At 47.7% G+C, this 13,142-nt stretch overlaps 1 long non-coding RNA gene across 1 annotated transcript in view; it reads right to left on the reverse strand.

Moving 5' to 3' along the window:
• Positions 1-206: 206 nt before the first annotated feature.
• LOC121009470 overlaps positions 207-13,142 on the reverse strand; it is a 29,916-nt gene continuing 16,980 nt past the window's right edge. The window contains exons 2-4 of the long non-coding RNA XR_005780765.1: positions 11,745-11,750; positions 4,148-4,157; positions 207-217 (exon numbers count right to left, since the gene is read on the reverse strand). This is a non-coding gene — a long non-coding RNA (uncharacterized LOC121009470). The remainder of the gene's footprint in view (positions 218-4,147; positions 4,158-11,744; positions 11,751-13,142) is intronic.

Genomic DNA, 13,142 nt, shown 5'->3' on the forward strand with positions numbered 1-13,142 from the left:
TTAACCCCTTAGAGACCTCCAATACATCTTTTTACGGTGGTTACCATGGGGCCCAGACTGGCAGAAGTGCCGATTCAGGCTGTTTAACCCCTTACACGCTGTTGGCAATGGCACTCGGTCTCCCATCGGCATCCCGTAAATCTAGCCTCCTGGTCAATGTCAGTATAGTACTATAAGGATAGTGCATTGTATTTTAAAAGACTGTAGCTGGTGTAGACTTCAGGTTCTGGTGCACGGCAGGGCAGAGATGTGCCGACTTAAGAGTCTTCTGCCTCTCATGCCAGGTGCAGGGAGATCACGACTGGTGGATGGATGCACCATTCTTGAAACAGTGGTGGTTTTCCCACCTACAAAGAATGGAGAGGTCTGTAATTTTAATCGTAGGTACACTTCAACTGTAAGAGACAGAAATAAAATTAAAAGTCCAGAAAATCACATTGTATGATTTTTAAATAATTAATTTGCATTTTATTGCATGATCACCTACCAACCAGCAAGAATTCTGGTTCTCACAGACCTGTTAGTTTTTCTTTAAGAAGCCCTCCTACTCTGCACTCATTACCTGTATTAATTGAACCTGTTTGAAATCGTTACCTGTATAAAAGACCCCTGTCCATACAATCAATCACACTCCAACCTCTCCACCATGGCCAAGACCAAATTGCTGTCTAAGGACACCAGGGACAAAATTGTAGAACTGCACAAGGCTGGCATAGGTAACAGGACAATAGGTAAGCAGCTTGGTGAGAAGGCAACAACTGTTGGCGCAATTATTAGAAAATGGAAGAAACACAAAATGATTGTCAATCTTCCTCGGTCTGGGGCTCCATGCAAGATCTCGCCTCGTGGGGAAAGGATGATTCTGAGAAAGGTCAGGAATCAGCCCAGAACTACACGGGAGGATCTGTTCAATGACCTGAAGAGAGTTAGGACCACAGTCTCAAAGAATACCGTTAGTAACTGTCACAGGTAATGGGGAGGGGATAGCACCAAATGACACACAGAAGGAATAGACTGCAGTCTAGGCCTCAATGCTAAGGTAGATGGATGTGACCTCCTAGGAATCCCTAGACCTCTTCCTGACTCCTGCCAGTATGAGTAGACCCTGAAGGTAGAACTACTCATACACCGGTCCCTAGGCCCTGAAGACCCTGGAAGGCCTTAGGAATGGTGGCAAGGAATGAGATTACTGGTTCCTTCCCAGATGATGGAACCAGCATCTCCCTGAGGCCTAGACAACAACACATACAAGCGACAACAAAATGCAAGACAAAATGCACTTAGCTTAAAGCAGAGTGGAGGAGCAGGAGATCCAAAGGAACAACACATCAGCTCAACCAACTCCAGGAGGAAATAGCAACCGCATGGTAAGCAGTGAGAGTCAGAACTAAATAGGGCTTCAGTAATTACTTCAAGATGCACCAGACAAGAGGTGTGGTCATTATCAAACACAACACTTAAAGGAAAAAACAGAGAGACTTTCAGATACCCTTACGTGCCGCCAGTCTCTCCGATCTTCTCACCTCTGTCATGGGAGTGACAGTACCCCACCCCCCCTCTACGGGTGACCTTCAGACACCGAGGGCTGACTTTATCAGAATGCGCCCTGTGAAAGGCCTTCACAAGGCGACTGGCATTAACGTCGGTCGCACGAATCCACATTGTTTCCTCTGGACCGTAACCTTTCCAGTGCACGAGATACTGAAGAGATTGACAGAGAAATCGTGAGTTCACTATCCTGGCAATCTGAAATTCAAGATTACCGTCCACCAAGACTGGAGCCGGAGGTAAGAAGGATAGTTCAGCAGGTTTGACATATATTTTCAGTAATGATTTGTGAAAAACATTATGAATTTTTAAAGCCTGCGGAAGTTCAAGACGAAAAGCAACTGGATTAATAATGGAAGAGATCTTATATGTCCCAATAAACCTTGACCCCAACGTCCAAGAAGGTACCTTTAACTTAATCTTTCTTGTGGACAGCCACACAGAATCACCTACTCTCAGGTCCGGACCACTCATACGTTTATACTTTTTGCCCATTTTTTTTTTTTTTGCTTTGAATTTTCGCCAAATAGATGACAACGAAGAGGAAAATTTTTCCTCTTCCGGTATACCAGAAGTCTTAGTACCAGAAAATGTGCCAAACTGCGGATGGAACCCATACGCTCAGAAAAATGGCGACTTATCAGAGGACTCCTGCCTACGGTTATTTATGGCAAACTCAGCCAACGACAAAAATGAAGACCACTCCTCCTGATTCTCCGAGACAAAACATCTCAAATAAGTCTCCAGATTCTGGTTAGCGCGCTCAGTCGGTCCGTTCGACTGAGGATGAAAGGCTGAAGAGAAGGACAATTGTACCCCCAGGCGAGTACAGAACGCCTTTCAGAATCTGGAAACAAACTGAGTCCCTCTATCAGACACCACATCAGAGGGGATACCATGTAGTTTCACGATGTTATCAACAAACACTTGTACAAAAGTTTTAGCATTAGGTAGACCTGATAAATGCTATAAAGTGCGACATCTTGCTGAAGCGATCAACAACCACTAGAATCACAGTTTTCCCTTAAAAATTCGGCAAATCTGTGATAAAGTCCATGGACAAATGAGTCCATGGTCGGGACGGGACAGACAATGGAAGAAGAGATCCTGAAGGGCAAATATGTGTCACCTTGGCACACGCACAAGCTGACACATAGCCCTCAAAACATTTACGCAATCCTGGCCACCAGAATCTCTGGGAAATGAGATCAACCGTGGATCTGCTCCCAGGGTGTCCATAAGAACAATACTGTGATGCTCTTGAAACATGTTCCGAAGGAACAAACAACTTTCCTGGAGGACAAAAATCAGGTGCATCTCCTTGGGCCTCCAACGCCTCTGCCTCAAGTTCAGGATATAGGGCGGATACAATCACCCCATCAGCTAATATTGGGCAAGGATCCTCCGAATCACCCCCGGGAAAGCTACGGGACAAAGCATCAGCTTTAACCCCAGATCGATAGGTGACAACAAAATTAAATCTGGTAAAAAACAATGACCATCTGGCCTGCCTTGGGTTCAGACATTTAGCCGACTCCAGATAGGCCAGATTTTTTGGATCAGTAATTACCGTAATGGGATGAATCTCTCCTTCCAACCAATGACGCCATTTCTCAAAAGCCAACTTAATGGCCAGCAACTTTCTATTACCTACATCATCATTTCTTTCAGGAGTAGAGTTTTTTTTGAGAAAAAAAGCACATGGGCGCCATTTGCTAGGAGAAGGACCCTGCGACAAGACTGCTCCAACCTCTACCTCGGATGCATCAACTTCCACAATGAATGGCTGTGACATCAGGTTGCACCAGTATAAGAGCAGAAGCAAAACATTCCTTCACAGCTGAAAAGGCTTGTAATGCCTCATCAGACCAGACTGAGAAATCCACATCTTTCTTAGTCATATCAGTTAATGGTTTAACAACAGTCAAGTAATTCAAGATAAGTTTACGGTAGTCGGTGAACCCCAAAAATTGCATGAGCGCTTTCAGATTTTCGGGTCGATCCCAGTCCAACACAGCACGGACTGTTTCCGGATCCATACAAAAACCCGAAGAGGAGAGTAGGTAACCCAGGAATTGCACTTCCGGAACCATAAATACACACTTATCAATCTTAGGCTACTTTCACACTAGCGTTTTGGCTTTCCGTTTGTGAGATCCATCATGGGCTCTCACAAGCGGTCCAAAAGGAATCAGTTTTGCCCTAATGCATTCTGAATGGAAAAGGATCCACTCAGAATGCATCAATTTGCCTCCGTTCAGTCACCATTCCGCTCTGGAGGCGGACACCAAAACGCTGCCTGCAGCGTTTTGCTGTCCGCTTGACGAAACTGAGCAAAACGGATCCGTCCTGGCACACAATGTAAGTCAATGGGGACGAATCTGTTTTCTCTGACACACTCTGGCACAATAGAAAACTGATCCGTCTCCCATTGACTTTCACTGGAGTTCATGACGGATTTGTCTTGGCTATGTTAGAGATAATACAAACGGATTTGTTCATGACGGATGCATGCGGTTATACTATTGTAACGGATCAGTTTTTGCAGATCCATGACGGATCCGCCCAAAACGTGAGTGTGAAAGTAGCCTTAGCATACAATTTATTCTCTCTAAGGATCTATAAGACCTGTCTCACGTGATCCTGATGCTTCTCCATGTCGGGGGAATAAATTAAAATGTCATCCAAATACACCACCACAAACCTGCCCACCAGATGATAAAAGATGTCATTGATGAAATGTTTAAAAAACAGCAGGAGCATTGGTCAACCCAAAAGGCATGAACAAATTCCCCAAATAACCTTCAGGGGGTATTAAAGGCTGTCTTCCATTCATCCCCCTCCTTGACCCTTATCAGATTATATGCCCCCCTCAAATCCAACTTAGAGAACACCTTGGCACCGACAATCTGATTGAACAAATCTGGGATCCAAGGAAGGGGATAGGGATCACGGACAGTAATGCGATTAAGCTCACGGAAGTCCAAACATGGCCTAAAGGTTCTGTCATTTTTTACAAAGCTCCGGGAATAAGGTTGACAGGGCAATCATACTCCCGATGTGGAGGTAATTCCTGGTCTCCACTTTCAGAGAATACATCAGAAAAATCCGAAATAATAGAAGGCACAATTTTAGTGGTTACAACAGAAAGCGACGTGCTAAGGCCTCTTTCACACTTGCGTTGTCCGGATCCGGCGTGTACTCCACTTGCCGGAATTACACGCCGGATCCGGAAAAACGCAAGTGTACTGAAAGCATTTGAAGACGGAACCGTCTTCCAAATGCGTTCAGTGTTACTATGGCACCCAGGACGCTATTAAAGTCCTGGCTGCCATAGTAGTAGTGGGGAGCGGAGGAGCAGTATACTTACAGTCCGTGCGGCTCCCGGGGCGCTCCAGAGTGACGTCAGAGCGCCCCATGCGCATGGATGACGTGATCCATGTGATCACATGATCCATGCGCTTGGGGCGCCCTGACGTCACTCTGGAGCGCCCGGGGAGCCGCACGAACGGTAAGTACACTGCTCCCCCGCTCCCCTTTACCATGGCTGCCAGGACTTTAGCGTCTTGGCAGCCATGGTAACCACTCTGAAAAAGCTAAATGTCGGCTCCGGCAATGCGCCGAAACGAATTTAGCTTAAGGCCGGATCCGGATCAATGCCTTTCAATGGGCATTAATTCCGGATCCGGCCTTGCGGCAAGTGTTTTGGATTTTTGGCCGGAGCAAAAAGCGCAGCATGCTGCGGTATTTTCTCCGGCCAAAAAACGTTCCGTTCCGGAACTGAAGACATCCTGATGCATCCTGAACGGATTTCTCTCCATTCAGAATGCATTAGGATAATCCTGATCAGGATTCTTCCGGCATAGAGCCCCGACGACGGAACTCTATGCCGGAAGACAAGAACGCAAGTGTGAAAGAGCCCTAAGACAGTTGTTTATGCAAAAATCACTCCAATCAAGAATTTGTCTCGCATGCCAATCGATGGTAGGGTTATGTTTGGATAACCACGGTAAACCTAGCACCAGAGGAGCAGGCAGACCCTCCAGCACAAAATATGAAATAGATTCTTGATGAGAATCTCCCACCTTTAGGGGAATGTCCTGCACAATTTGTGACAAATACTTTAACCCCTGCCCCGCTGTCAATAAATACTTCAATTCCCACAGTTTTGGAGTCTAGCGCCACATTGGCAGGCAGGAGAAATCGGTACTACCGGTAAATGAAAAAAAGTACATTCTCAGATTCCCCACCCACACTACCAAGAGTGAGAAGAGGACTAAACACATTGGTTCTCTTTCTCACCTTGACATTTAACATAAGGACATAAGTTAACAAGATGTCCCCTTTTACCACAGAAAAAGCAGAGTCTTTTCTTAACCCTAATGTTTTTATCACCAGGTCCAGGAGTGACTTCTCCCAACTGCATTGGCTCATCATCAGACATTAGCTCAAGTGCCTCCCTACCCAAAGTGTCGGAAAAGGCTGCTTTCCCATATAATAGTGCGACTCGAGCGATCTTAGATCTCTCCCTCAGGCGTCTATCAATACGTACAGCCAGAGACATGGCCACCTCCAATGACTCTGGATATTTGTGAAATGCCAATGCGTCCTTCATGTTCTCGGATTACCCTTGACAGAATTGATTACGGAGGGCTGGGTCAAAAATCTTAATTTGCGGCCTTGTCTGATTCTGTACGTGTGAGATACACGCTTTAGATACTGTTCTATTCTGCTAATAAACAAAACACCCATTTAGGGCAAAAATCTTAATTTTGCAGCCTTTGCTGCATCTGTCATTGTGAGATACAGCATTTACATACTGCTGTGCTATTCTGGTATAAAATAAACACCCATTTAGGGCAAAAATCTTAATTTGCGACCTTGTCTGCATCTGTACGTGTGAGATACACGCTTTAGATACTATTGTTCTATTCTGCTATTAAAAAAACACCCATTTAGGGCAAAAATCTTAATTTTGCAGTCTTTGCTGCATCTGTCATTGTGAGATACACGCATTAGATACTGTTGTTCTATTCTGTTATTAAAAAACAACCATTTTGAGCAAGATCCTAAATTTGAGAAATATGAGAGCGTCAAATAAGGGACGTGTCCCCAGTCCGTGGTGCTGCTGGTGGAGCTCCTGTTGCAGGGAGAGGACGTGGTCGATCTGTGCCAGCTACACGCACAAGTGAAACACCTTCCTCAGATGCAAGTAGGCGACAGAACCTTCAGTGGTATTTGGTCGGTCCTAATGCAGCTCTACGAATGGTGAGGCCAGAACAAGTACAGGCGATAGTAGATTGGGTTGCTGATAGTGCCTCCAGTTCCCTTACATTGTCTCCCACCCAGTCTGCTGAAAGATCAGAGTTGGCACCTGCAACCTGAGTACATGGGAGGACCACCGCAGCACGTCTCGGATGATGACGAAACACAGGTGCCAACTGCTTTGGCTTTCGAAAGTGTGCAGACCGACAAGGAGGGCAGGGGTGAAGACTGGGTGGAAGATGATGTGGAGGACGATGAGGTCCTCGACCCCACATGGAATCAAGGTCATGCGAGTGACCTGTGTAGTTCGGAGGAAGAGGCGGTGGTCGCACAGAGCCACCAACACAGCAGAAGAGGGAGCAGGGTGCAAAAGCGGAGCGGCCGTCTCCTAGACAGTACACCTGCTACTGCCCACCGCAGCAAGGGACCGAGCACACCAAAGCCAGCTCCAAGGAGTTCCCTGGCGTGGCAGTTCTTCAGACAATGTTCTGACGACAAGACACGAGTGTTTTGCACGCTGTGCAATCAGAGCCTAAAGCGAGGCATAAACGTTCTCAACCTGAGAACAACCTGCATGACCAGGCATCTAAGTGCAAAGCACGAGCTGCAGTGGAGTAGACACCTAAAAAACCAAGAAAGGTCTCTGGCTCCTCCTGCTTCCTCTTCTGCTGCAGTCGCGGCCTCTTCATCCACCTCTGGAGTGACAGTGCCACCCTGCAAACAGAGGATCTGCCAGCAACACCACCACCTGGGTCACCAAGCATCTCCACAATGTCCCACGGAAGCGTTCAGCTCTCCATCTCCCAAACACTGGAGAGGAAGAGGAAGTAGCCCCCTACCCACCCGCGATCCCTGGCCCTTGATGCCAGCATTTCAAAATTACTGTCCTTTGAAATGCTGTCATTCCGTCTGGTGGAGATTGAGAGTTTTAAAAGTCTTATGGCGGTGGCTGTCCCACAGTATGTCGTGCCCAGCCGCCACAATTTTTCCAGGCGTGCCATCCCTTCCCTGCACAACCAAGTGGGGGACAAAAACAGGTGTGCACTGCGCAACGCCATCTGTGGCAAGGTCCACCTAACTGCGAATACGTGGACCAGCAAGCACGGTCAGGGACTTTATATCTCCATAACAGCACACTGGGTAAATGCAGTGGTGGCTGGGCCTGAGGCGGATAGCAGTTTGGCGCATGTCCTTCCATGCTTCCTCATCCTCTACAGGCTCCTCATCCGGTCAGCGTAACACCTTCACCACCAACTTCAGCACAGCCAGGGGTAAATGACAGCAGGCAGTTTTAAAACGTATCTGTTTGGGGGACAAACCCCCCCACCGCGCAGGAGCTGTGGACGGGCATGGAACAACAGACCGATGAGTGGTTGGTGTCAGTGAGCCTCAAGCCCGGCCTGGTGGTGTGCGATAATGGGCGAAATCTCTTAGGTGCTCTGGGACTAGCGGGTTTGACCGCACATCCCTTGCCTGGCGCATGTGCTGAATTTGGTGCAGAGGTTCCTTAAAAATTACCCCGATATGTCAGAGCTGCTGCAGAAAGTGCGGGCCGTCTGTGCGCTTTCGGCGTTCTCACCCTGCTGCTGCTCCCCTGTCAGCACTGCAGGGTAACTTTGGCCTTCCCGCTTACCACCTCATATGCGACGTGCCCATAAGGTGGAACTCCACCTTGCACATGCTGGCCAGACTGTGCGAGCAGTAGCAGGGGATAGTGGAGTTTCAGCTGCAGCACGCTCTGCGGAACAGCACCACTTCACCACCAATGACTGGGCCTCCATGCGAGACCTGTGTTCCTTGTTGCGCTGTTTCGAGTACTCCACCGACATGGCCAGTGCCGATAACGCTGTTCTCAGAGTTACCAACCCACTTCTATGCCTCCTTGAAAAAGCGCTGCTGGTGATGATGGAAGAGGATGTGGCACAGGAGGAGGAGGAAGAGGGATCATTTCATAGGGTTTCCGGCCAGTCATTCACAAGTGGCTCCAAGGGTGGGTTCCTGCACCCACAAACGCCAGGTACACAATTGTCCAGCCAGGGCACAGTTCTGGAGGATGACGAGGTGGAGGATGAGGAGATGGAGGAGGAGGAACCATGTTCACAGCAGGGTGGCACCCAAACCAGCTCATAGCCATCACTGGTGCGTGGCTGGGGGGATACAGAGAACACATACGATATACCTCCCACAGAGGACAGCTTTTCGTTGCCTCTGGGCAGCCTGGCACACATGAGCGATTACATGCTGCAATGTCTCCGCAACGACCGCCGAGTTGCCCACATTCTAACATGTGCCCACATTCTAACATGCTGCTGGATCCCCGTTACAAGGACAACATACCGTCCTTAATTCTGTCACTGGAGCGTGATCGTAAGATGCGCGAGTACCAGCGCACGCTGGTAGACGCGCTGCTGGTGGCATTCCCACCTGACAGCGGGGGCACAGTGGAAGCACAAGGCGAAGGCAGAGGAGGAGAAAGAGGTCGCCATAGCAGCTGGGGCACCACCAGCACCTCAGAAGGCAGGGTTGGCATGGGCGAAATGTGGAAAAGCTTTGTCAGCACGCCACAACAACCAGCACCACCAGCTGATATGGAACGTCTTAGCAGGAGGCAGCATTTCAGCAACATGGTGGAGCAGTATGTGTGCACACGCCTACACGTACTGAATGACGGGTCTGCCCCCTTCAACTTCTGGGTCTCTAAATTGGGCACATAGCCTGAGCTTGCCCTTTACGCCTTGGAGGTGCTGTCCTGCCCTGCAGCCAGTGTATTGTCTGAACGTGTGTTTAGCACGGCAGGGGGCGTCATCACAGACAAGCGCAGCCGCCTGTCCACAGCCAATGTGGACAAGCTCATGTTCATTAAAATGAACCAGGCATCTTGTCCGTACCTTGTGCAGAATAGACATGTATACCGGCCTTAACCAGCCATTGTTATACTGCAGCGCAATTGCTCATTGTTGTATTTTGGATATTTCACACTCTTTTGGAGTGTACCCTAATTAAAAAAAATATATAAATTATAACCAAAAAACAGTGTTGGCTACCTCGTCCTCCGACACCGCCGCTTCTACCTACACCGATACGTCCACCGCCTCCTCAAACTCCTACTACATATGGACCTCCACCTCCTAAATCAAGTTTTTTTTATTTTTATTTGTACGTATTTTATTTTATGTAATTTCACTAATTTGTTTGTTACATATTCGGGTGAAATTCGCCAATTATTGGGTGTGATATACCACTGCTATACCTAGTAGACAGGTAAACAAATTTCACTAATTTGTTACATTCTCGGGTGAAATTCACAAATTTTTGGGTGTGATATACCCCTGCTATATCTAGTAGACAGGTAAAAAATAATCACTAATTTGTCTGTTACATTTTCTTCAGGAGCGCCACGGCCTTCTCACTGTTTACTGCAGGCCCAGTGAAGTCACGACTAGTATCAACTGGCCTGGGCGCAGCTAAGCTCTGTTCACTTGATTGTAGCTTAGCCGCGCCCAGGCCAGTTGATACTATTCGTGACGTCACACTGGGCCTGCAATAAACAATGAGAAGGCCACGGCGCTCCTGTAGCGCCGCTGCCTTCTCAAACAGCTGATCGGCTGGGGTCCCGGGTGTCGGACCCCGGCCAATCAGATGCTGATGATCTATCCAGAGGATAGATCATCAGTTTAAACAAACTGCAGAACCCCTTTAAAATACTTACAACTACATATAAAGCTGTCCACAACCTGTTCCCTTCTTACGTCTCTGACCTGCTTTCTCGATACATCCCCACACGCAATCTCTGCAAGACCTATTTCTCTGTTCAGACTCCTTCCCCCCCAACAACATACAAACCTTCAAAAGTAACATGAAAACCCACCTATTCAGAAAATTCTACCACCTGCAATAAGCATGCTGCCACCAGACAGCCAAATGAGCCGCATTTACCCTCACCTGCCTGGTTCTTCCCCCTTTCTTTGTAGATTGTAAGCTCTTGTGGGCAGGGTCCTTTCCCCCTCTGTACCCCCTTGTGTTTTATATTATGTATCTTTAACCCCCTTTTGATGCACAGCATAAAATTAACAGTGCTTTCAAATAAATGAGGGAAAAAAAAGCCAATGTAAATTATCCATTTTTATCAGCCACGATAATCAGATGCAAAACAGCCATTAAAAACAGACAGATGGCCAAAAAATGGTTGCACAAATGGTTGAAAAATGGCCATGAAATTCTGACAGTGTGTCAGTTTTCAATGGCCATTTTTTTCACTGTGTGAACGTAGCCTTAGACAACTTTCACACTAGCGTTTTGGCTTTCCGTTTGTGAGATCCGTTCAGGGCTCTAGCGGTCCAAAATGGATCGGTTTTTCCCTAATGCATTCTGAATGGAAGAGGATCCGATAAGAATGCATCAATTTGCCTCCGATCAGTCACCATTCCATTCTGGAGGCTGACACCAAAACGCTGCCTGCATCATTTTGCTGTCCGCCTGACGAAGCGGAGCCAAACGGATCAGTTCTGACAGACAATGTAAGTCAATGGGGACGGATCTGTTTTCTATGACACAATCTGGCACAATAGAAAACTGATCCGTCCCCATTGACTTTCAATGGTGTTCAAGACGGATCTGTCATGGCTATAGAAGACATAATACAACCGGATTCATTCATGACAGATGCATGCGGTTGTATTATTGTAACAGAAGCGTTTTTGGAGATCCATGACAGATCCGCAAAAAAACTCTAGTGTGAAAGTAGCCAGGATCGCGTAGTTCACAAGTTCATCTGCAGCCTGCCGGCCGCGATCATTGGCTGGCAGGCTGTGGATTTTTGAAATGACCAATGAAATGGTTATGTCAGACGCTATTTTGAAAATAGCGTCTGATATAACTGCTACCTGCTCCTCTGGTGGTCCCTTTTGCTTGGATCGACCACCAGAGGACACAGGCAGCTCTGTAAGTAGCACCAAATCACCACACTACACATTAGACATTACCCTGTCATTTATTAACTACTTATTTAGCACCTGATCACCCATATTAGACTCCCTGATCACCCCCTTGTCCACCCCCCTGTCATTAATCACCCCCCTGTAAGGGTCCCTCATCACCGCCAGGTAGTTAGCTACTTGCTAGGTAGTTTAGCGCCCAGCCCACCGCAGTCACTGATTAGTCGCTGATTAGCGTCATCGCTGTCGCTAATCAGCACTAGTACTATATAGTATCTGTAAGTGATCAAGACTGATCGCAATCAGATCTATATAAGTACATTAGGGTCACCTTAGGCTCTACAAAACGCAGTGTTTGCCCGATCAGGTCTGATCTTGTGCGCACACTTGCGTTCAGTCCGCCCCACCGCAGTGACAGAATTATTTTTTTCTGATCACTGCAAAAACACAGTAAAATCGCTGCGCCGCAATAAAGATCACTTTTGAGCTTTTTGGATCTTTATTAGCGAACGCAGCTTTACTTCGCAAGCACTCCTTTTTACTAAGTAGGTTTGCTCTTTTTCCTGGGTAGTCTCAGAGGAATACCCCCTAAATTTAGTGAACCCAAAATGTCAAACAAGGGGTATTCCGCTGAAGAGGCCTACAGGATTCTGGCCGTGATGGCTGAAAGCGATGGGGACGCCTCACCCGCTGAATCCAGTAGTTCAGAATATGAACCTGCAGACAGCAGTGGCACTCTAACCGCTAGCGAAGATGACGAGGTAGAGGTCCCTGCTACAGTCAGGCGTACCCGATCCCATGTCAGTGTTCTGCATACCCCGCATGATGAGCCTCATTTGCAGCAGAGTGGTGCTAGCGCTGATCTTGTTTATGGTGCGGCATACACCAGCAGCGCAGCACATCCTGGACCTTCTACCAGCACTGCCGTATTCCCTGGTGAAGTGGTGAGCACCAGAAGGGCAGTTCCAGCTGGTACGGTGGCACGTGCAATAACTCCCCCGTCGCAGCCACCGCGTTCACAGGCCCGTAGAACCCTTAGTATCCCAGAGGTGCTGGCAAATCCTAATTGGCACTCCCCTGCTTCCGCCACACCCGTATTGCCCCCTTTCACCGGCCAGCCTGGAGTTTGCGTGGAGACGGCTCATTTAGGATCGGCCCTTTAGTTTTTTGAGCTGTTCTTCACCGCGGATCTCTATGACCTAGTTGTGGCAGAAACCAACCGCTACGCCACACAGTTTATTACCGCCAATCCGGAAAGCCTCTATGCCCAGCCTTACCGGTGGAAACCAGTCACAGTTTCCGAGTTAAATTTTTTTTGGGGCCTTATCCTCAGCATGGGTCTAACTAAATAAAATGTATTGCGGTCATATTGGTCTAAAGACCCAATACATTACA

Source organism: Bufo bufo, chromosome 8 (assembly GCF_905171765.1).
Source record: "Bufo bufo chromosome 8, aBufBuf1.1, whole genome shotgun sequence".
Classification (NCBI taxonomy): domain Eukaryota; kingdom Metazoa; phylum Chordata; class Amphibia; order Anura; family Bufonidae; genus Bufo; species Bufo bufo.